At 39.5% G+C, this 23,817-nt stretch overlaps 1 protein-coding gene across 1 annotated transcript in view; it reads right to left on the minus strand.

Moving 5' to 3' along the window:
- LOC146662499 (cadherin-12-like) overlaps positions 1-23,303 on the minus strand; it is a 103,544-nt gene extending 80,241 nt beyond the window's left edge. The window contains exon 1 of the mRNA XM_085419165.1: positions 22,817-23,303. The gene's annotated coding sequence lies outside the window, so the exon portion shown is untranslated. The remainder of the gene's footprint in view (positions 1-22,816) is intronic.
- Positions 23,304-23,817: the final 514 nt, after the last annotated feature.

Genomic DNA, 23,817 nt, shown 5'->3' on the forward strand with positions numbered 1-23,817 from the left:
TTTACTAAATTACTAGATTACTCTATTACCTCTATACTAATTGTAATTCCATGCACGAGATACATTTTTTACATGAGACAACAATTAACCAAACTAATGCTGTTCAACATTGCAAGCATTTTGGAAAATAATTGAATTGATAGAGCTTAAGAGAAGATTATTTATTGATTTCTGGTTTCTTTACTTGTATTTATATATTTATTGTGACATTCAATTTTTATACTGTGAAACCATCCGAATTTCAAGAACTACAGCGATGAGAAGATTTTTGGTCAAACTGTCCGGTCCTAGTATACACTTAAACATTAAACTTCCAGTGAGGCAGTAGGAAGCCCTTCCTAGATTTACCTTACAAATTGGAAATCTTTTAGTGAGGCAGCAAATACAGCACATTAAAGTCAGTCATGGGATAAACTCATTAATGACACTCAGGAACAACCATTTAGCATTGCAAATGTGTTACTTTTGGTCTGTTAAGCATTATTTAGTTGTTTGTTGACTTGAATTACCCATCTTGGGACATTTCACTCCTCGTGTAAGCTGAGAGGAGTTTTAAGGGATTATAAGGGATTCTATGTATAGACTTTTTTTTACCCCCGTAGAGGGCACCTATCTTATAATTAAATACTGGTTTGACAACATGTAAAAATGTCTAACCAGTAGAAGTTCATTTTGCTATGTTCACTTGGCCATAAAATAATTTTTGTTCATAAAATTGAATTCTGACAGCTGAATTATTTCCAGATGGTTGTTTTTACTTTGGTTTCACACGTTTGATTGGTGGGACAGGCAGAGAATCGTCAAAATATGTATTGTTTCTAATGTATTTAAGTATCCAAATGAAATAATATTTGAAGGCCTATGGGGCACTACGGCTTTAGCGCTTAATTCCTCGCTCCTTATCTTTGCTGTTGCTCAACTTTGGCTACTTCAGGATACGCCAACTTAAAGCCCTGATTTAGCCAACTTAGTGATGATTACTGAGTATTGTCTAGCTGAGCCAGAAAAGTTAATTACTGTTGCATTCATCAGATTAGAACATTTGTTTTAATTAAAGCATTTGTTGTCTTTGTCAGTAGGTATGTACGGTGAATGAAGTATGTTGCCTTTTTAGTGACCTTCATCAGCAATTTGCACATCTGAAACTTAAAAACGAAGCAAGCGACGTACTGCAAGTTGGCCTCTTTAATCACAGCTGAACAGCTTTTGCCTATTATAGCTGTTGTCTTCTTCTAATTACCCTGATCTAATAAGTGCATTTGCTTGCTGTGACAGACACGTATCCCAAACTGTTATGACTGTCATTATCCGGCCGCAGCATTTTTCAGCCAACGCACTTCCCATTTTTGCTTAATTAGACATTGCTAAATGTTAACAGATAAAGCTTGGGCGAGCAAGTCAGCCTGCGTTCAGATTTACACCCGAGCAGAGCAGATGGCAATAAATTAGAAATGAGTGAGAGAGGGAGAGAAAGAAAGAAAGAGAGAGAGAAATGAGTCTAAACAGTTTCTGAAATCCCGTTTGATGGTAGCAGAGAACGAACCAGCCTTTGCTCGCTTTTGTGGTATTTTTGAAGGCGTTTCTGTAGATTCTAATCAACAGTTTTGGAGCTGATATTATGAGCAGTTCCGCCTCTTCCCACCCTCCCTCCTCCTGTTTATTTTGTTTTTCATGATATTGTGGTGATGTACTTAAAAGCATAGCTATTATGGAGGCCTGCTTTAATGTTGCATCTTCTATTCAACAGTCAGATCAAAAGCATTTTACTTAATAAGTGTCTTCACATCAACCGCAGCGTCTCTCTTATGCTCATCATGTTGATGCAGGGGATGGATCATATTTCTCACACAGTGAGAAAAGCGTGTGAGGTTGAAGTGGGGGGGAAAAGTCCATACTAAGTCAAACTTTTAAGTACTTACAAATGTATGAATTGCAAGCTTGTGCATATTGTCACATGCTGAATCTTTAATCTGACTCTCCACCTCTGCAGTCAACTGAATGCTAATGGCGTCTGACAGTTCACTGAAACATCTGCTGTGCAACAAGTAAGTCTTGGACAGAAATTAAAAAGTCCCAACTTCTGTTTGTCACACGCAGTTAATAATTCAGGCGGCCTGGAGTAACAGTTGGCCTGTTGCCATCCTGGGCTGCAAAATAAACTTCTCTCAACTTGAGAAGTAAGTACAAAATAAGTTCCCTGAATAAATTTCCTCCAACTTGTGTTCAATTGTGTTTCCTGCCTTTTGTTTACATTTTCCCTTCCACAGTAATGACTACAGTCATCGGGGGAATTCTCACCCAAAGAATGCCTTATTATTTGAGACAGCTCTAAAAAGTGCGTGTGTGTGTGCTCGGCGATGCTTAATTAAGTGGCTCTGATGCTGCAGAGCCGTCACTTTTGCAATTGGAGGACGGGGGAGAACTGAAAACAAATTAAGCCCTTTTGGTATGCACTATTGACAAACAATGTGGTGCTCATGAATATGAAAATCAGTACTTGTGTGGTGTGTGGCAAATTCATCTCATGACTGAATTTCTCGTGTCTTTAAGTTTTATTTTACAATTATATAGTTATTCATGCAATGTTTGGAGATTATGCATGTTGAAGAAATAATGACTTGTCTTCAGCTTTTACTGCTTTGCATTACCATTAGTCCATTTTATAAAGTACACATGGCAGAAGTAAGCATCAAGTTCACATAATCTTTAGCGCACTTGATAAACAATGGTGGTGACACATGATTTGGCTCATCTCCATTAAACCACTGCCATCTTTTCCTTATGGTAGTAAGTTTGGCTTGGCTTTTATTGTTTAACCCCGATGAATTAATTATGAGGATTACATTGTACCTCTTTTCATACAGCTTACCACAAGTATTTAACTCTACAATTTTATTCAAAATACAACCACATTAGTCTCTCTTTCAGAACAAGATTCATCACTGTGGTTTTTTTCTATTACCATAGTAATCTAAATGCAAATTTTAACTGCCCCTTTTTCCACCAGAATGATGCTTATGGCACAGCATGTGCACTAGAATTGACATGTGGTTTTCCCCTTCCCATTCTACCTTTTGTTACACATAAATTTTACTTTCAGCGAATAGAGACTGCTTATCAGGTTGGCATATTGTAAAAGATGTCACTAATTGAACCAAAATAAAGCTTTTTGGTTAGATGCTGACACATTTTTGCCTGTACTTTCAGGAGAAGCGATAAAAGTAGCAAGGAAATGTGCAAGGATGCCTAAATAGCGGAATATGATACTGAACTAAACGATGACATGGAGCAGTCAGTAGGTGAGGAATGGATGGCGGTTGTCTTTGGTGATGCAGATCATTTTGAAGCTAATCAAATTATAATTTGGGGACTTTACTTTTACATAAAACATGCATTTCTTAGCGGATATGCTGAATTTATCATTTGGACTTAGATGGAAGCTTTTCAGAGGTTTGCCTACTTTGATTGCACATGGAATGAGGAAACAGACACGCACACAAACACGCAGTGTGGTGGCACAGACATCCCAGATACACTGATATGGATTGGTGGCAGTGAAAATCTTCATCATTCCTGCCTTCCTTCTTGTGCCATCATCAATTTTCCCTGCATGGATATGGTCCTGAGTGACACCTGGGAAGTTGCTTTCCCCTATCTCCCCTCTTCTGCAGCACTGTAAATACTTCCACAGCGTAGGAGCTGAACGTGCCTGTCCTTCTGTAACTTTAAACCCACATGTTTGAGGTCTGATACCAATAATCTACCTCTGCACGCTGCTGCTTTGGCATTGCCACTCAATTGTACTCTACTGACGTGGTCAGGGATACTCATGGCCTTTTCCTATCATTTTTGTTTCATTAGAAGCTGTGGAATATCAGAGTCCATATCATTCATTTCTTCACTCAATTTCTGTTTGAGTTTATCTAAAATGAAACACATCTGCCTCTCACAATTCGAAATTACAAAATTAGTCTGCAAGAAGAAAATGCTGTCCAGTCCCTTCTATTTATTTTTCTTTCTCATATCATTCTAGCAGGATTTTTCCTGCATACCAAAAGAAAAGTTTGTTTGTTCAGAAAATAAATAGAACATTTTGGCCTGATGTTTGGGGAAAAAAAAGAGCTGTACTTATTTAGGACGAACCTGGAAGAAAAACATAAAAACTAAATAAAAGGTTTACACTCTGTGGGTAATGAAACCCCACAGTCTTCTACTCCCCTGTTGCAGATTTAAAGGCTTAGGATGTTTAAATGAGACAGGGAATTTTATTCTCTTGACAATCTTTCCTGTTAACAAGCAGAGTTTCAGAAAACTGAGTTCAGTAGAAGCCTTTTTGGTTTTGTTGTGAAATTCTAAACAATTTTAATCTCCTCAAAGCTGTCAAAAATGGGGAATTTCGAATACAACAGGAAAATTTCCTGAAACAAACCCCACAAAAATAAAAATGAGAATCAAAGAACTGAGTACTGCTGACACTGTGGGTGCCATCGGTGCTTGTTGAAGTGCCTGTTAAGAGGCTGGTGAGTGCAAGAAGGCTCTCCAGATAAGGTTAATTATACACTTTTATAGTGTTTACTGACAAATTGTATTGTCTGTGTATTAATGTTCTAATGTAAAGGGGATTTAATGTTTCAGTTAAAATGTTGTTATTTTCCACTAATTCACAACAGCTTAGAAAGAGGCAAAACGATCAAGGGTCAGACAAATGCACAGGAACAAAAACCTGTGCAACAAATACTGATGGTAATTAATGTACGCCTACACCGATGGAAGTGGAATCATTTTTTTTTTAATTAAAAATGCTAAATTGTAGAAAATTATTGCATTTTTACATCTGACACTGTGTGAATTCATTTCTTATTTATTCTTCCAGTAATTTTGTGACACAGACTGGTTTACTTTATTCTTGAACGGGCACAATGATATGATTATAGAAATTCCAAATCTTAATCGTCTGGTATTAATGCTCTGCTGTAATGTGTGTGTTCGAACAAAGGGATGAAGTACTGACGGCATCTTAGAGCGCTTATCTGCCTCTACTATTCAAGAGAACAAGCTTGTATCAGAGGCTGGCGTTTTGTTTTAAATTTGGGGTGGGTGTGGGGGGCACTGTTTCCTCAAAAGGGATTACTCAAATTTATTTCAGTATGCTTTCATCAACTGCACTCATAGTGTCACAGCTTTGCTGGTCTGAGTTGAGGTTAAATAAAACACATCATGAGCCACCAAACGGTAAATGAGGGGAGGGGGTGGGGCAAAACATGAAATTACTTAAAACGACTGAACGCATTAGTCCTTAAGCTTGGCTACTGTTAAAACGCCAAGTTTTCTGACATGCAGTCTGAATGCAGTATAAGTAATTTTAACACATTGTGTAACTTTGACTTTTAACTAAACACAGATGTTGCGTTATACTTTTATTGAGACTTTGGCAGGTTTAAATTATGCAGAAATAGCTCGTCTGTTCTGTTTTTGTATTTTTTTTCAACACACATGTCAACTCAGCTTTTAAACTGACTGCTAGTTTTTATTTGAGGAGATACAGTAGTCTTGTTTTTCCTATCCTTCAGCATTCTGTCCTGCTGATTTCCCTTTTTTCCCCCCATCCCAGTATCATGATGGATGGAAGCAGAGCCACACAGCTTGTGGTGTTCTGGGTAGATCTGAAACCAGATGAACAGTCCGCAAGATTGCTAAATACAGCATACAGTGCAGCATTAGCACTGAATGCATAGTTAATAATTGATTTTGAAACATTTTATAATGATCATCAAATACCTGCACTCACTTCTTTCTTGCAGTCAACTCTATATGAAACTTGGGTTATGTGACCTCCCAAAACAACATGTAGAAACACTGAATGAAACAATAGCTCTTAAAAGTTAGCAATTAGAGTATAATGAGAAAATGCTATCGCAGAGAGGTTGTTTTTTAAATTATTTATGCGCTCAAATGGATTCAGTTGTGTACAGCAAATAGATAAACACCGGCTTGAGGTCACATATATGACTGTTATTACTACCACAGAAATACCACAGAAATTCTGCAGAACTCTATAGAAAACCCAGTTGAATATGTAAGTAGAAAACCTTTTTTTTATTTGCATGCCCCATCTAATGAATTTGAAATACCAGCATGTATTATCAAATAAGCAATAATTATTTAAGATATGACCTTTGTGACAACAAGGAGTAATGAAAATGATGTCCCAACTAAAAGAGCACAGGAAAGAGCACGCACAAAGTGAACAGTCTCTTCACATTTGGACAGACTTAAATATGTGGCCAAACCGCAGGTATTTCTATTGTTGGCCTACATGTGTTGAAACAAGTGATAACAAAGATGCAGTGTGACTGCAGGGAGTCCGCTACTGTTCTGGCACACTGAGCAGCACATTAACATTTAGATTTATTATGCAGAACCGTTGTATACATAGGTTCAATGTGTCTCTTAATCAGCCTGTGTGAGAGAAGGACTAAACTATTGATTGGTGTTTCATGGATCGAACACTTGACATTTTATTTTGGGACTATCAGGACAACCTCCAAGATAAGGAAAAGAGAAGTGATCCTGACCGCATATCCCCATTTAAATGTTCTGAGGTGGTTGCTGTCATTTGAGATCAATGTGGATGCACACCTATTCTTCTTGAGTCGTTTAGTTGGACCTGTGATCACAAGACAGAGGTGGAGGATATTGCATGTAGTTTTAAAGTTAAATGGTTCGTACTAAACCTGGTATTTCCTGCCCTGTCTGACCCTAATTACTTGGAAGCATTGCCTAAAACATAAAAAGAAAAAGGTTCTTTAAAGCAGGGGCATGTACATCACATCTGTTCCTTGGTCGGGAAAGGTCTGGCATTATGAGCATTAATGAACTGTTAAATTAAAATCCTCATCAAAGGCCAATTTCACATGGCGAGCAGGCCGTTTTTATGTAGCTCACCCCTAGTGACCGGTGAACATTGAATTTCTGAACCCAACCTTGACAGTAAATGCAGCCTGGAGCTTGTTATTTATATTATTTATGTTAGCTTAGTAAATTATAGTTTTACTCTTGGAGTAATAGTTTCTGTTGTGTGAGTGACTGCTGCATCATTAAAAAAAAAACATATCAGGAGTCTGATTTGTTGTCTTTTCTTCATGAGCAGTGCCTGTTGTGTATCTGCTGATGCAATTGACACTTTCTTTGTTGTCTTCCTCTTCCTGACACAGACGAATAGCCTGCATCACTGCAACAGACTCCCCCATACCACACAGTTGGTGATGTTAACTTATGTCGGTTTGTTTGGGGCTCCTGGGCAACTTTTATTGAAAAATCCTGGTTTAAGTGTTGTGAAACAATAACATTTTCAGAACTGTAAGACAAGTGGAAGAAGAGAGAAGCTGGTTTAATTTGCATGCAAAAGATAAAGTGTAGTTACTCGTTGTTACACCCCGGCCTAGGCAACCGGCGTACAACTTCCACAAAAGTAATCCCGGACGACATTTAAAGCAAGATACGGCATTTATTTACATCACCAAACACAAGGCGCCAAACTATTTACAACGGGGGGGGGGAAGATCGCGACCATGACATACAGAAACACAGGGCTTAAATACATAGAAGGAGCAATTAGGGAATGGACCACAGGAGGGATACACAGCTGGGGCAAATAAGACCTGACGAGACAAGGAAACGTAAACTGAACACTAAGATAACACAGACTTTCAAAGTAAAACAGGAAACACATAACAGTCACGCCAAAACAAAACGCCTAAAACAATACACTGCCAACGCCGAACCGTAACATACCCCCCCCACCCAAAAAAACAATCATTTAAAACATACAACCCCAACGAAAAATGTTTGTTCCATGTCCAACCCATATGACACCGGCCGCCGTCCCGCAGGCGACGCTGATGGCTGGACGGGTCCTCCAGTGGAAACGGAAAACTGGAGCGGGCCCTCGGATCCTCCAGCGAAGACAGACACGCAGCCCACCAGCCGCAAACACGGACACGCAGCCCACCAGCCGCAAACACGGACACGCAGCCCACCAGCCGCAAACACGGACACGCAGCCCACCAGCCGCAAACACGGACACGCAGCCCACCAGCCGCAAAAGGCCGGAGCGGTCCCACGGATCCTCCAGCGAAGACAAACGAAGGCTGGAGCGGTTCCCCGGACCCTCCAGCGACGGCGGATGAAGGCTGGAGCGGTCCCACGGACCCTCCAGCGACGGCGGATGAAGGCTGGAGCGGTCCCACGGACCCTCCAGCGACGACAAAGGCTGGGGCGGTCCCACGGACCCTCTCCTCAGCGAAGGCAGACGAAGCTGATGAAGGCTGGAGCGGTCCCACTGACCCTCCAGCAGACGACGAAGGCTGGAGCGGTCCCTCGGACCCTCCAGCGACTGGACGAGCCCCCATATGTTACACCCCGGCCTAGGTAACCGGCGTGCAACTTCCACAAAAGCAATCCCGGACGACATTTAAAGCAAGATACGGCATTTATTTACATCACCAAACACAAGGCGCCAAACTATTTACAACGGGGGGGGGGGGGAGATCGCAACCATGACATACAGAAACACAGGGCTTAAATACATAGAAGGAGCAATTAGGGAATGGACCACAGGAGGGATACACAGCTGGGGCAAATAAGACCTGACGAGACAAGGAAACGTAAACTGAACACTAAGATAACACAGACTTTCAAAGTAAAACAGGAAACACATAACAGTCACGCCAAAACAAAACGCCTAAAACAATACACTGCCAACGCCGAACCGTAACACTCGTGTTTTCCCAGTTGTAGACAGCAAAACTGATTTAAATGAGCTTCATCCTTTTCTGAATCATTAATCGATGAAAAGCATAATTAAAACATGCTGTTCTTAAATGTAAGGTGACACATCTAACTTAGATTAATTAGATAGCTTATATAATCAATGCATCTATGTAGCTCATAGATGTAAGCCCTTTAAGAGAAACCTTTAAAATAGAAAAGTAGAATATCAGAAGAATGGAATGGAAGAATATCATATCAGTAACACAGCCAGGTTTATTTCTCCTTTATTGGAGTTATGTCCTTGAAATGAAACCTTGACAAAAAAAACCAAAACTCCGCACCTAATTTCATTAACCGTTAGGTTTTGCCAAGTCAGTGAACCTAAAATGATGCAGTTGAACTTTCTGGTCTCCACTATCTGTCACGGGTGGGCAGGTGTGGGAGTGAATCAACCTTAGACCAGGTTACTATTCTGTGGCCTCCAGTCAACCTCCACTCCTCCACAGCTGGCTCCATTTTATCCTCGGTTTTAATGGCTCTTTTATTTTCTCTTGCGTGGTGCACATTTTCTGCTCAACCATGCTGCAAAATAAAACTAGAAAGGGAGAGACAAAAGCAAATATTTTTGTCATGGTGTTCTGGGTTATTAGATACAGAATCACATTAAGCTGAGTCTCATTATCAGGGTAAAGATAAACACAAAGAACATTTGGGTTGGAAGTCGCTGATGTATAGTTATGATCATGTCATTGGTTTATGCTAATGGGCTTCTGTGTTTTTCATGTGTGTCCATGTAGCCAAATGGTCATGCTGGTACATATGTATATTAAAGTGTGCGAGTCTGTAACTGAGTGCAGAGTATCTCACTGTTAATGCAAGAAGACACAGAAGAACTGAGCAGTAAACATTTCTTTAGGCTTTTCATTGACTTGCAAGTGTTAGAAACCCAGTAGACCAATCACATCATCCCAAACTAATGGTCCATTATGCGCATTTCACACGCTTGAAATTTGGTGTAATAATTATCTAATTAATTAATGAAGATCAAAGAAATGCAAGTAAAAGAGAATGAGTTCAGGGTTTTGCCTTAGGCGGCCCCTCGGTGACCACACTATGTGATATAAATGATACGCCTCACGGAATCTCATCTTCCTCCCCTTTAGCAATTTGCACTGCAAGCTATTGATGTTTGCAGCATTGCAGGGTGATATTACTGTGCCGGCAAAAATGTCCACTTTAACCTGTGATACCTTTTTGTGCAAATAGAAGAGGGAACAGTTTTGTGAGTCAGTGACTTTGAGGTGGCTGTTTGGTGGGATTATCTTTTTGAAACTGTTGTGATCTCATTTATTTGGCATTTCCCCTGCCTGCTGTCGTCTGCCACTGATTACTGAGAAACAATACGAGACACAAAGCTGTCAAAGAGCATTAGGACAGGCAAGGATGATATGCTTTCAGTTAAAACAGAGGTTGTTTTTTGGGTTTTTTTTTGTATACACAGCACACTTCCAGCTCAGCGTAACTTCACGGCATATAAGCCTGCACTTGTCTGAAATTGAAAACAGATTTTATAAGTAAATAAAAAAAGCTGCTACATGCATCTTTATTTGACTGATAATCTGTTCCTTTGAGAGTTTTTCTCAGGTTTTTTGCTCACAGTTTGACTTCCATGTCGCTCCCCTGTCCTGAAATTCCTTTTCAAGCTGTCAAGTTCTCATCTCAAAGCACAGATAATGTAATGGACCCTCAGCTGAGCCTCACTATTATAATAGAGTGGCCTGACCTCACAGGCATTCAGAAAGCTACTTAAGCCCCAGTGTTTTTCAGCACTTAATTAAAGTGACACGAGCCTCATTCCAACAGTCTGCAATCAAAGCATTCTTGAAGGTATGACAGTCTTTATTTCATTGAAGTGGACTGCTCATGCTCTTCAGTTTCAATGCAGATGAATGAAGTTTCACAGGCAGCAGTAGCGTGTCTTGTATGAAATGGTAGAATTACACAGGGACTAAACAAAAATGTAAACTTCAGAGTCAATCTGAGTGCACGCTATTAAAAATGAATTGGCACTGGGATTCCGTTTGTAGTGTTTATTGATTAATATTTAAGAATTCTGAATGCTGTCAAAGAGGCCCCATCAGCATTTGTAATCAAGCATCGCAGTTCAACATTATTAGCCTCAAGCAGTGCTGGCATAATCACTCAGCCAGGTAATATTAAAAGGTGGGCTCTTTCAGGGCCTCAAGTGACATAACTGCCTTAATCAAACAGTTATCACGCAAGAGGCCAGAGGGAGAGGGAATAATGAGAAAGCAATATCCTAGATTAAGAATTAGTCTTTTCTGTAATGGCCCTGTCTCACTGGGTCAATGGTGCATAATGGTATGGCATACAAAACTGGAGAAGAAGATCTGAGGTTGCTGCACTTGAGTTTCATGACTCACACTGATGGGAAGAAAACGGGAACATTTTCCCCCGCAACAAACCAAGTCGAAATAAATAAATAAATAAAGAGTACAGGTCTCCGGCTTTTCCTGCTCATAAACAACACAGTTAGGTTTGCCTGATAGTCTGTCTGTGTCACTTTGTTTCCTCTGTTTTGAAGGCTCTTCATGTCCTTTATGGCATTTGTGTGCATCTATGTTTGTTGTTAAATTTGGACGTTAAAGCTAATTGTCAGCAGTTACTCCTCTATTTAAAAGCAGCAATATTGACTGTTTAATTGCTGCAAAAAGTGTATTTATTGACTTCGGAAAAAGAAATATCTCTGTGCTGGTTTATTTTATAAAGGACTCTTTCAGTATTTAAAATGGTATAATATCTTTTGTCTGTTAAGCAACAGCGCTGGACATAAAATTCCCTTTGGGAGGAACTCTCTCACTTGCTTTCCTTCTATTGTACTTTCTTCTTTGCAAGCTGTATTGAAATATTGAAAAGATGGAGTCTAATGCTGACAATAGCTATAAAAGGTTTATGAATAACTTCACATACCACATTTCATCTCCTCTACATTATTCTGTTCCAGTTAGCAAGTAAACTTTGGGAAGAAAAGGTGTTGGCATGTGCTGAAACTGGAGCAGGTTAATATGAATTCCGTTAAAAACAGAAAAAACCCTTTGCCAGAAAATACAAATTATTCATCCATCATCCATTGAACTGAAGTGAATATAAAACTATTCTATACATAGGTGTTTCAAAGCAGTCTCTTACTGTAAGCTGTATACCAGGTATGATGTTATGCAACAGGAAGAAGATATTTTTGCTCTTTGCTGGCTGTCGGCTGCAATACACTCAACCTCTACTTCTTCGTCTGAAAAGCTAAATGCAAATATATAGATAAGCTGCAATGTTTACATGTTTATAATCTATTATTTTAATCACACGTAGCCGATTTCACTGCTTCAGCATGAACAAGAAGTATTTTCTTATTTGGTTATAAATGACTAGAAATTGCATCCATAAAATTCTAAAAACAACAGTATAAGCGGGAGGAAAATTAATCTTCATGTGGATTTTTTTTCTTTTGTAGAGGAGAAAATTAAGTGTTGATGAGCAGCTACTGTGAGGCATCGTCTGTATAATCTGACAGCGCTATGCGGCTCCTTTTTTTTTTTTTTTTTTTTTTTTTTTTTTTTCCCCAGCTGCTTCAACCATCAAATCATTATTTTCCCAGAGTAACTGTCAATTATGTAATCCCTGTTCGTGTGATAAGATAAGAGATCAGCCATGTGTTTCTTGAATGAGTCACATGTACCAGTTATTTGCCTTTTTTTATTTCTTTCTTTCACAGTTATCGTGCGTAACGTGTAGAGACATAATCATCACCCGTCACCCAAAAACATCTGCAGAATGTTTTAATTATGTTTCTTTGAGGTGGAAAGTAAATGGCTCTCTGTAGAGTGAAATAAATGGATTACATTTTTGTACGCAATGTTGCTACACCAGTTCATACTCGGATTACATGGAATTTTATTGTTTTTTTCTTTGACTAAATCCAAGTTTACAGCACATTTTGTTATCTTAACCACAGTCGCAAACCTTGTCATATTAGGTTTAAGTCAAAACTCTGTGCACCATGCAGTCCCGAGTACTTGTACTGTGTGTACTTTGACTCTTATTCAATGATGCAATCAAAGTGCCACATGACAAAGTGCATTAGTAGTCACATAAAATTAATGAAAATAAGTGCACTGGTCCACATGTCGGGTTAATGTGCAATACTCCAAAAACAACAGAGACCGCCACTATTGTTGCACGATACAAAAACATTTTGGGGAATAATTCTCACCCTAACTCTTAAAATCACACAGTCTAAAACAGATCATCTCTGCCAGTAAGAAATAGTTCTCTTGAGTCATGACACTAACATAAGCTGTTGTATTTTTTTTGTTTTTTCTTGGATGCAAGCACACACGAGTGTTGCCAGTCACTTGAATATTGGCAGAAGTCGTTAATGACACTGACAGAGAACCAAAAAATTAGCTAAATCTTCAATGTCAAATTTCTTGTTGAATTATAACATATTTCAGTTGATTTAATTCTTTAATTAAAGATGTTACTCAAGTCTTCAGATGTTTGTTTAGATACAGTCAATATCCTTTACTGCTTTTCCAACTTTGTGAGCCTGGAGTGTATACACTGTCCCTGCTGACTAATGGCGAAAGGTGAGCTGCACCTCAAAGTCCATCACAGGGCTAACACAGAGAGACAGACAATGACCAGTTAACCTGACAAACATGTCTTTGGGCTGAGTAAGGAAAGTGGATCACCCAGAGGAGACCCGTGCAGGCAGAAGGAGAACAGGGACAAGGCCCCAGGTTAAAACCTAGGTCCTTTTTTACTGTGAGGCTGCAGTGCTAATGGATAGCGCTATATAAAGAAAATATAGCCTTGCCGGATGCTTTGTTGTCCTAGTTGGCCCAGTTACTTGTGCAATGCATGTAGTTTTGATAAAGAATACAAATTGTATTTAAAAATGTATGAAGGGACATTTTTTTTTTTTTTTATTTAAAAAGAAAAGCCGTGCCGTGTGTGTAGCTTAGATTTCCCTTTCATAAATTATATTTTGTAAACACTGTGAACCTTTTGTTACTGCAGGTTATTTGATCAAACATGTAACCAATTTTAAGTTACTAAAACATAGCCAGAGTGATTTATAGCTCTATATAACAAAGATGATAGATCTGTCAGTCTAGTGGATTGTGCAGACTACCAGAAATGGGGTTCACAGAGGCCTTGCTTGGAGAAGGGTGACTGAGCACATTCTTGTTTATCTTCTACACAATGAAGTCTTGCTCATCAGGAAAACTCAGCAGGCTAGGCCACAGCTGTCAAAGACACAGGCACCAAGCCTTTGGGGTTTTGTTTTGAATTTTGCTTTGTGTGACTCATTGTTCTGCTCTGCAGAAGTAAAGTACAGCAGAACCTGTGGAAGTTTGGAGCACTTCCACTTTGAGGGTAGTTAGAATTGGAAAAAGCCACCCATGCTATTTAAACAGCGACCACTGATAACCTGCTTTAATAGCATGTTCATATAGATTCAGGTAATTACTTGTTTTATTTACATCGGACAGAGCAGTAAACCACAAAATAATGTCCTTACAGTTAGGGCTGCCACAAACAATTATTTTGATAGTCGACTAGTCACCAATTATTTTTGCGATTAGTCGACTAATCAGATCATGCATCCATTGGACGTACAGCGTACAGCTTATTGCACCAGCAGCATCTGCTCTTATATAACTATCATTAGCTTACAGCTTTAAGTGTTTAAGGTATGTGCTAACTAAAAATAAAGACAAGATGATAGTTTATTAAATTTTAATGAAATTTGCAGATTGTTTCGGTGAAGTTTAAGAAACTCCTTGCTATCTAAAATCTAACAGGACACCGGAGTATATTCTCCAGCATCTCACACTTCTGATAATCAGTTGTCTCCTTGACGTTTGTTCAGCTGTGTAAAAACTATAACTATAATCTCAGCCAAACCGATTTACTCAGGAACAAATAAAATACAAAAAAAAAAGCCAAACAATAACATCAAAATAAATGCTTTTTATTTATTTTCTTTTTTTTTTTCTAGTGTACTCAACACACTTTCAGAAAAAATACATCCCGTAAACACAAAGAAACTGTCTTGTTCCTCTGACCATTTCACCGTGTTCAATGGGTTATTTCCAGATGAGACATTGTGACATAAACCTGTCAAATTCTTTTGGCATAATATATTGATTGTAGAGAGGGACTTTCCATGCTAATCTCAAGTATTCCAATCAGCACTTTTGATGTAGGTCACCTCAGTGTCACACTGCTTTTAACTTCCAAGTTTAGCATGAAATTACTTTGAAAGCTTTTCAACTTTAACAATGACTCACGCTTCTTCTTAACATTTTTAAGTACTGAATCAAACTATTACAATCTTTTTTTGATTTGTTGTGCTCCTTTTTGGACCTTAACCGTAACATTATTAGAAATCTTTCAAGGGAATAAAAAGGGAATAAAAAGAAAGCATAGTTAGTTACACAGAGATAATCTTTGAATTGGTAACTAACTTGACAAACTGTTGGTTTTAATAGCTGGTGATTTGTGCCTGTCCGTGTAGTGACATTAACAGTTTATAAAGACTGGGACATATCAGGGCACGCTCTCTCAAAAAAAAAGTTCTTTGTCACGTCTTTGAAACCCGTGGCCTCTATTTACAGGTAAACACAATACATTAACCCTCGTGAATCTTCATCCCTCACATCCTTTTCCCGCATACACTGTGTCCTATTCATCACAGGTGCTTGCACACACCAAAGAAAAGTACCATCATGCTGACCTTGAGGAAGTCTCGCTCATAAGAAGACTAACCCAGGCCAAGATCTAGGGTCTGTCAGGATGATTTCTTATTCTATTTAATGGAAGAAGTGCAACGCTTTATCACTCCCCAAGTTCATGGTTTATATAAGACATAAGAGGCAAACCTGTTTGAAATGGCAAGCTGTTAAGTCAAAAACCCTGTATACAAAAAAGACATGTCCTTAAGAGTCACAGTGATTTAAGTGTGTTGGGAATGAATGGGTAATTTCAGATTGGATTGGCGCTCTTCTCAATAGTAAACTAAAAAGCAGACAACAATGTTTGCCTATCTCAGGGACCTTTTTCACAGAGGCATTTACTGGAAGATAAGCACGAACGAATACGATAGAAACAGCTTCTTTGTCCTCAAGACGTGATCAAAGACGACACTTCAGAGTCTTAATTCTTTTCCTCCAAAGGTTTTTGATTTGGCTGAAATCTCGTAGTAGGCTAATTTGAACAACACCTCCTAAATTACAGTGTCGTCAGTTGTTTAATATGAAAGTTTACTAACTTTCTTTTTTCTGCAGCTAATTAATCAAAGATTGCCTAAAATGCATGTTTTTGGTCCCATTCAAAAAGCCAACTTTTGCTAACATCAGCATCTTTATGTGCTGCACAAAACTCTAGAAAGTGTGTCTTTAATTCCAAAACCCACCAGTTTTAATTAATCCTAAAAAACCAACAACAAAAACTCTACAAAGTTTCATGTCATGTTTCTGCAGACACTGAGTGCAACCTCCATCAGCAATGGTTGACAGGCCTAACAGCCTGACTCTAGGATGTACCAATACTGTGATAACATGAATGAGTGATAATTCAAGTGATTTTTGTGGTTAGCGCCCATATCAAACAGCAGCCTGCAACTGTGCTAGCTCAGCCCCTGTTCTACTTCAGTAAGTTATGATGTAATTTTCCTTTCTACCACAATAATGATAAGAGGAGGAGATACCAGCGGGAGCAACTTCCATGGGTAATTTTATCAAATCACCTTGAACACCTACACCAGCCGTTTTATGCACACAGGACTGAAATTACACCTCAGATATTATAAATCATACAACTGTGTTTATATGCCCTTTTTGTTCTTTTAGTTTGTGGCTCACCTGTAGTTTGGAAGATCTTAGAAATATCTATACAATATTCTCCAGTGTCAAAGACTTATGAAATTGATACTGTGATAGTATTGCTGGACATGGGAAACGGAGTATAAAACACTTCGGCTTCACCAGCTGCATTACTGAAGTCTACTTTCCGGATGATTAGCTTCTTCAGGTGTTTTAAACAAAATGTATTTGCTGAGGGTACTTCATGAAAAAGTAGTGTTTGCTGCACTTGGATATTGTCATTGAAGGAGCTAATTTCATTTTAATTAAATACAAAAGAGTTATAATTAATAAAGTAAAAATTTTATGCAGCATGTAGTAGAAGAATGAATGAATTAATTGCAAAGTTTTCTTGAAAACTGAAAAAGGAGGCATTGCCGATAATATATACTGAACCAGACAACAACACATTCATCTCCTTAAATCAAAATTAAGCTTGTATTTAGCATTAATAAGATTGACCATGTAGCCTCATTATATACTATACTAAGTAATGAGCATTAAAGTGAGACAAATATGTTTTCGAGCTAAATGTGTATGACTGATAAAATGGTGATGCTAATTGAATGAAAAGTGGCAATTAAAAATAACCCAACATACCATCAGGTTTTTGTATTGTTTTAAATCCTTTTACAAGTTGTGACCAAAACTGCAACCAAATGAATAAAATAAATAAAGCAATACATACATGAATAAATGTTAATGCCCCTAGTTGCCAACTTTGGTGGTAGCCTGTGAAAACCCTGCCATTTTAAAATCTATGCTAATCAAAACTCATCACTCTTGTTATTTTTTTTTGCTAATGCTCAGCTTAGTAGTGTTTAAATGTGATGCAGTCATTCAGTTTTCCACTGCTTCAGGTGCACCAGCAGACTATATTCTTTCTCTCCATATCCTCTTACAGCCGGGTTCGTAATGGTTGCAGATGGCTAGGAGGTCCCTCGACTTCCTTGGCTCATCTCTTATGCTTTCATTACCTCAGCTTTGAGCACTCCATCTTTGGCGTTATTGAAGCTAAAGCCAATGGCTTGACTTGGCTTGGGATCACGGGCCTTTAAAATACTAATGCCTGCTTCAGGATGTTCTGTAGGGGAAAAGTCCCACACTTTGTAAGAGCCCTCTGTGGCGTGTGTGCCTTTCAACTCTGTATCACGTTTTATTTTTTGTCTGGCCTGGGGATGTCACTGTATTTGTATCTCAGTGCTCATCTTATCATCACCGACGGATTAAGTGACGGATTGCCAACATAGAAACGATTCCCAGTGTTTCCTGAAGAGCCGAACTCAAATGAAAATAAACTTGCGATAATTTTATTGACCCGTTAAAGCCAAGGGGTTGCAGTCATCTGCGAGATTTAATCAGTTCACCAGAATAGAGTATTCCATATCTGCCTTCCTCTTTCCTGCAGGACTTCCACAGCCCTGTTCAGCCCCTATAATGAAAGGCCCCCCAGCACCCTCTCTAAAAATCATTACAATCTCCCTCTACCTCTAGGGTCAGTAAACTAATAGTCATTCACCTGTGTGACAGGAAATCTTTCCCACGTCCCCCCCTGGGGCGAGCGAGGTTGTGTTTAAGGTTATAAAGTCGAGTCCAGCCAGAGATGACTGTTTATTGTTTGGACGACTCCCGGTGATTAAATGTTTGTCAGATCGAAAGTATTTCATCACAAATGCAGAGGATGGAGATTACATATATAACCTGCTAATTGCCTGTCTGACCAAGACTGAAAACAATGCAACCAGTTATTCAGTGCTCTTTGAATATGGAGACACAACAAAGAACAACTTTTATAAATGGTGGCGTAAAAGCGTTGGCACAAAAACACCCTCAATCATCTGCTTGTACTTGTGCCTGTGCTTTGCCTCTGGTGATTTTTATAACCCCAACTGTTTCTGCCCACTGTTGGCTGAGAATCTGTGGTGGATTTCTCAAAGGGATGGCACAAATACATTCAAAGACGCAAAGGCCCAGGGGCCTCTTTGGGATATTTAAAGACTTTGCACTGCAATGTTAAAATCATTTATGAAAGAAAGTTCATAAAGCAATCGAACAAAAGGAGAGACAATGATGTGACCCCACTTTCCTTGAAATATCTTCAAAGGGAATACTTAAAAAATCAGAGGCATTTAGGTGAAACTCTTAAAGGATGTGGAAAAGCAGCTTAATAATGTCAATGAAGAAGGAATAAAAAACTGTTGTCATTTTCCTTGATGCTTCCAACTGTGGGCATTTTAAGATAAGCCACAGCAGTGCTCAGATATGAGTAATAATCAATGTTGAAACTCGGCACAGTTGAGTCTCGGAGGACCTGCCTCACCTTTTATCTCACACAGAACACCACACTGAGCTCACTGTTTTGTATTTTCGTAGGGCAAAACAGTTGTGTCCTCTATAAATTGTATCGTCAGGTAACTGCATCCTTCCTACTTCTGTTTTCACCATTGCTTCAGACAACAAGCGTATACCACAGGGAAGGTTATATTCGTTTTCCTTCCAGAAGGAGAAAAGAATATATATTAAAGAAGAAACACCAGCATCAGACGGCTGCAGAAACTGTGAGGTTTTACCTCTGCTGGGTATTAATACCACAGAGAGGAAGAAACGACACGTCTCAAAAACTGACAAACGAGCAGAGACAAATCCATATAAATAATTACTAAGTAGAGTGAAGAGGAGTTGCCCATCATTCAGAGTAGAAGCGTGCGCAATATCTCCTAGAGATTGAGAGTCATCCATCACTGCAAGACTTTAATTTGAGATGTTTAGGACTCTTGCTGATGAGAGCCTGGTCTTAGAGGTCTGCAGGGTTCTTAGTTGAGAGCGGCTTGCGGGAGGGGGTGTGGGTGGATGAGGGCAAGAAATCACTGCCTTACACAAAGCGCATTTATGCAAGTACAATAAGGACTGCAGACAGAACAACTGAATCCACTGTCTGATTAGCATTCAGATGCTTTAATCGATGGAGGCAAGTTTCTGACAGATGGCTTATTACATCTTGGGGTGCTACAGAAATGAACACAGACACTTTATTGTCACACAAACACACACACACTCGGACACACCTCATTTAGAGTGGAATGATGTCAAAATGAGTCCGTTGAGTGAGGGCGGAGATTGAAGAGCCCAAGGTAAAGAGAGTCTGGGGACTTCAAATAATCTCAAGTATTGATTCTGTTTAAGCCCAAGGCTCTTGATGGACACTTACTTCAAAATGCAGTGATAGGTAGCATATCTGTATGACTGATCACCGTAGTTCTGCTTACGGTAAAGGCTGCAGACTCTCCATAAATAACAGCTCAGCCCTAATCAAACAGAGCAGTGGATCCTAACGTATGATGACAGCTTTGTAGACCTAATGCTGTAATTTACCACAAAGCACTCAGGGTTGCCATTAAATTTACATGGACACAGTGCAGAGAAAGGCATCAGGAGCTGCTTGGCTTTACATTTTCCTGGGCTCATGGTCTCATACGGACAGCTGACAAATTAAAGGAAAAACCTGAATGACTGACCCTTAGAGTGAGTAGTTAGAGGTATTTTGCTGGTGTGGTTTGGATCCACTTTATCTCTTTAGAGTTAGCAAATCAATACAAAGTTGTTCTGAGTGGTCACCTTTGTTCTGTACTGAAACATGTCTACCCTGATGTGAGCAGTCAGGACTCAGAGCACCAGGATGAAGATGCTCTTGTTCACAGAGAATGAAAAGTCAGTGAAAGGTTTGGGTTGTGGCTCTTATGCTACCCTCCTCATAGACACCAGATCTCAGCAGTACTAAACACCTGTGCAATATTTAGACCACTCAGTGCACTTAATGCAGACGATAACAAATGTTGTCATCAAAACTCTAAATTAAAGAATACATGTTCAAAAGTTGCTGTCCCATGCCTCCTTTCGAGTTACAAAGACTTGGTGAATAAAACAAATCAGAGTGAGGCTTACTAAGTCACTTGATGTCCTTTCATTTGTCACCCATCTATCAGGGCATTTAGGAAACTAATCATATGCATTACTCTGGACATTCCACATTTACATTTACAACAAATAGAACAAAGTGCTAATATCTTTTTTCATAGTGCCTTGAGCTAAATTAATTCTAAATCCCAAGAAGTAATCAAACATAATTGTCAGTTGTTGTGATTAGAAGAGGTAGTTAAAAAACAAGACATGCTCATCATAATTTTGTTGGTCATTGAGACCTGATTACATCCATGTAAATAGAAGGCAGTGTGGGGATCTGAAATCTGCAAGGATGCCGCTTATTCCCGTTGCAGACAAATTTCACTTATGCAGGGCAATGCTGAAAATCTAAAACAAAATATGCAAACCTGACATTGTTTTATTCTTAAAAAAAAGTTGTTCATTTATTTCCTATAGATTGCCTGTCGTTTGGAAAGTGTTTCCTTCCACCTCACGCTGTCTCCAAAGTGGCTAAAATAATTGTCCTAATATGCACCCGAGTCAGCAGATATCACTGTCATCACTTAATATACCATAAGTATACTGCATGCCTCTTCATTTATCCCCTCTAATGCAGTTATAATACCTGAGTGGTTGGTGGCTGCATGCCCTGAATGCTCATTTTCTGCACAGTAGCCTCTGTGTACTCAGAGGGTCCAGCTCCTCTTTTTCCTCTGGAAGTGGACTCCTTGGAGCGTAATTTGATTATTCCAAAGCAGGTGTTTTCAGCTGAATGCTGATAAGAAGACTCAGCTCCTCTGACACTAAAGTGAGTTACATTAGACGTGCTTAAAGTAGAGGAAGGCAAGAGACTTTTTTTTTTTAATCTAATCTGTAAGTAAAGATGGGATTGACTTTGAAAAGCTGTGCTTGAATTCAAAAGGTATCGCTTTAGACTGAAATGATGTTACACAGAGAGATTGGGAAGTTTGCGATCTTAATTACTCCTGCTGCAATAAAAATGACGCACATTGCTTCAGAAGTCCGGTAAGTCCATTGTGTCTGTGTCTGTCCACTGCATGATCTCGTCTGAGAAATGCAAATTTGATGCAATTACAAATCACAGCGGAATTGCCGATGTAATGATCAGATGTATATATTTAATGCAAATGTCTCAGCATTGCTGAAGGGTACATTTCCATATTTTGTGGCCTAAGATTTCCCTTCTAGCTCATCCAAATAAGCATCTGTTATGCAAAATGGGGGCAAGGTTGCATCTGCGATCCAATGTTTCTCAGCAAATCAGATTCTGTCAAGCCTATCTGATATCCTCTTAGATTGTTCTCTCTAATCCCTTTCCACACCACAAGAATGGCCTTACCAACTAATGATGTTGCAGATATACACTATTCAAACAAAAAGAATAATCTCAAGCCTGTGATTGAGCCATCAGACCTTGCGTGCTCTTACTCTCAGCTAAAAACGTTGATATTAGTGCTAATTTGAAGCTATTGATTTAAATATTTTACCATAGTTTGATTTTTTAAGAAGGAAAGCATGGTCATGTTCATGTTTTTCTTTTTTTTCTTTTTTTTTTTTGGGGGGGGGGGGGGGGGGGGGGTTGGTATTTTGAAGTCGCAAGGAAAACTTGCCAAAGCCACTTGACACACCATGGTGTGTTAATCAGTGTTGAGCACCCTCCAGTACACAGAGTTGAAAAGCTTCACAGTCTTTTGTATGTAGACGAGCTGAAATAACGGAGACCTACAAATGGGGTTAGCACATTTAGAGTGAAGCGTTCCCTGACATGTGACTAATTGACACTCACTGAATTCTCATTTAATTCTGGGAGACGTGACAGAGTCCAAGAGGCAGACAACTAAATGTCTGCCGTCGTCAGAGTTAAACGGCATTACAACACTGTCAAGGGCACTGCCGATCCAAATTTCATCCCACTTAACTAGCTTTTGCAAAGAAGAGTCTCAACTGTGTGTCTCAAAGAAACGATGACAGTGACTTAATCGAATAAAGCTCCGTCTATTCTGTGAAGCTCTGTCAACAAGCTGTAAAACGAGTCTCAACTAAACCAAGTAGCTGCAGAGTTGCTGGAAATCAGTTTAAATTAGATGGAGGCGAAAACTAGGATGTGAAATGCATAGAGGCAGAGTGAAAATATCTCAAGGAGAAGATGCACTTACCTTTAGTGGTAACTTTAGAGCGGAGTCGTAGCCAGCTTAATCCAAATTCTCACTGAATCAAACTGTCCTCCCACCTTTATGCAAGAGCAAGCTCTATCCTTCTCTTCCTTTTAATTCCCTCTCTCACCCTGCCTTCCTCCTTGGTGCCTTTCTTTCATTATCCCGCTCTCTGTGTACACTTTGAGCCCACGCTAGATCAGAACAGATGCTTATGAGTGAACGCGCTACGCGAGGCACTGAGACAGCAGCTTTGGAATAGCTGGAGAATTACACAGGAGCTGTAGCAAAGCCGAGTGTGTCCGTACCGTTACAAGGTGACGACTGAGGGAGGGCGAACGAGTCAGTGAGCAGTGAAGTTAGCTAGTGTGCGAGTCTGTGTGTGCGTGTATCGGAGAGTGAGAGAGGAAGTGTGTGGAGGAGTGAGAGAGCGAGGGAAAGAGACAGGGAGAGCGTTTGTGAGCGCTGCTGGCTTCAGTGGCGAGCAACGGTCGTGATTGCATTGGTGCAAGACAGTAGAGCAACACCTCTCTTCAAAACCCTTTACCCTCCCCATCAGGTCCCCTGAGTACCGGAGATCTTCATCATCAAGCAGATTAAACCGACCAGTAAGCACCCCACCCCCAAAACTCCCAATGACACACGCACACACACACACACACACACAGAGGCAATGATGCATGCTGTGGTCCCTGGGGATATTCTAATCAGAAAGACGGTTGGAGATGCTTCCTTTGTCCAGAGCTCATGTGGATGTTGAGCATTTAAAGTTCAACTGAAATTAGATGACTTATTTGTATTTGCAAACAGAAGCGAGTTAATCATTTCTTTAAAAAGAAGATTCACGTAGATCTGTGTGTTTGGTTTTCTGAAGTTGTTGGGACTGTTGGGCAGTGCTTTGAAGAGTATAGTGTTGGGTAGGGCCATTATCCTGGACTGAGTGGCAGCTGAACCAGCCAGATGGAGGTGTAGTGTAAATAAACTCACAAGCTAAAACTGAAATT

The sequence above is a fragment of the Rhamphochromis longiceps genome, linkage group LG9 (genome assembly GCF_057381845.1).
Source record: "Rhamphochromis longiceps isolate RC_006_pf linkage group LG9, R_longiceps_female_GT1.1, whole genome shotgun sequence".
Taxonomy (NCBI): Eukaryota; Metazoa; Chordata; class Actinopteri; order Cichliformes; family Cichlidae; genus Rhamphochromis; species Rhamphochromis longiceps.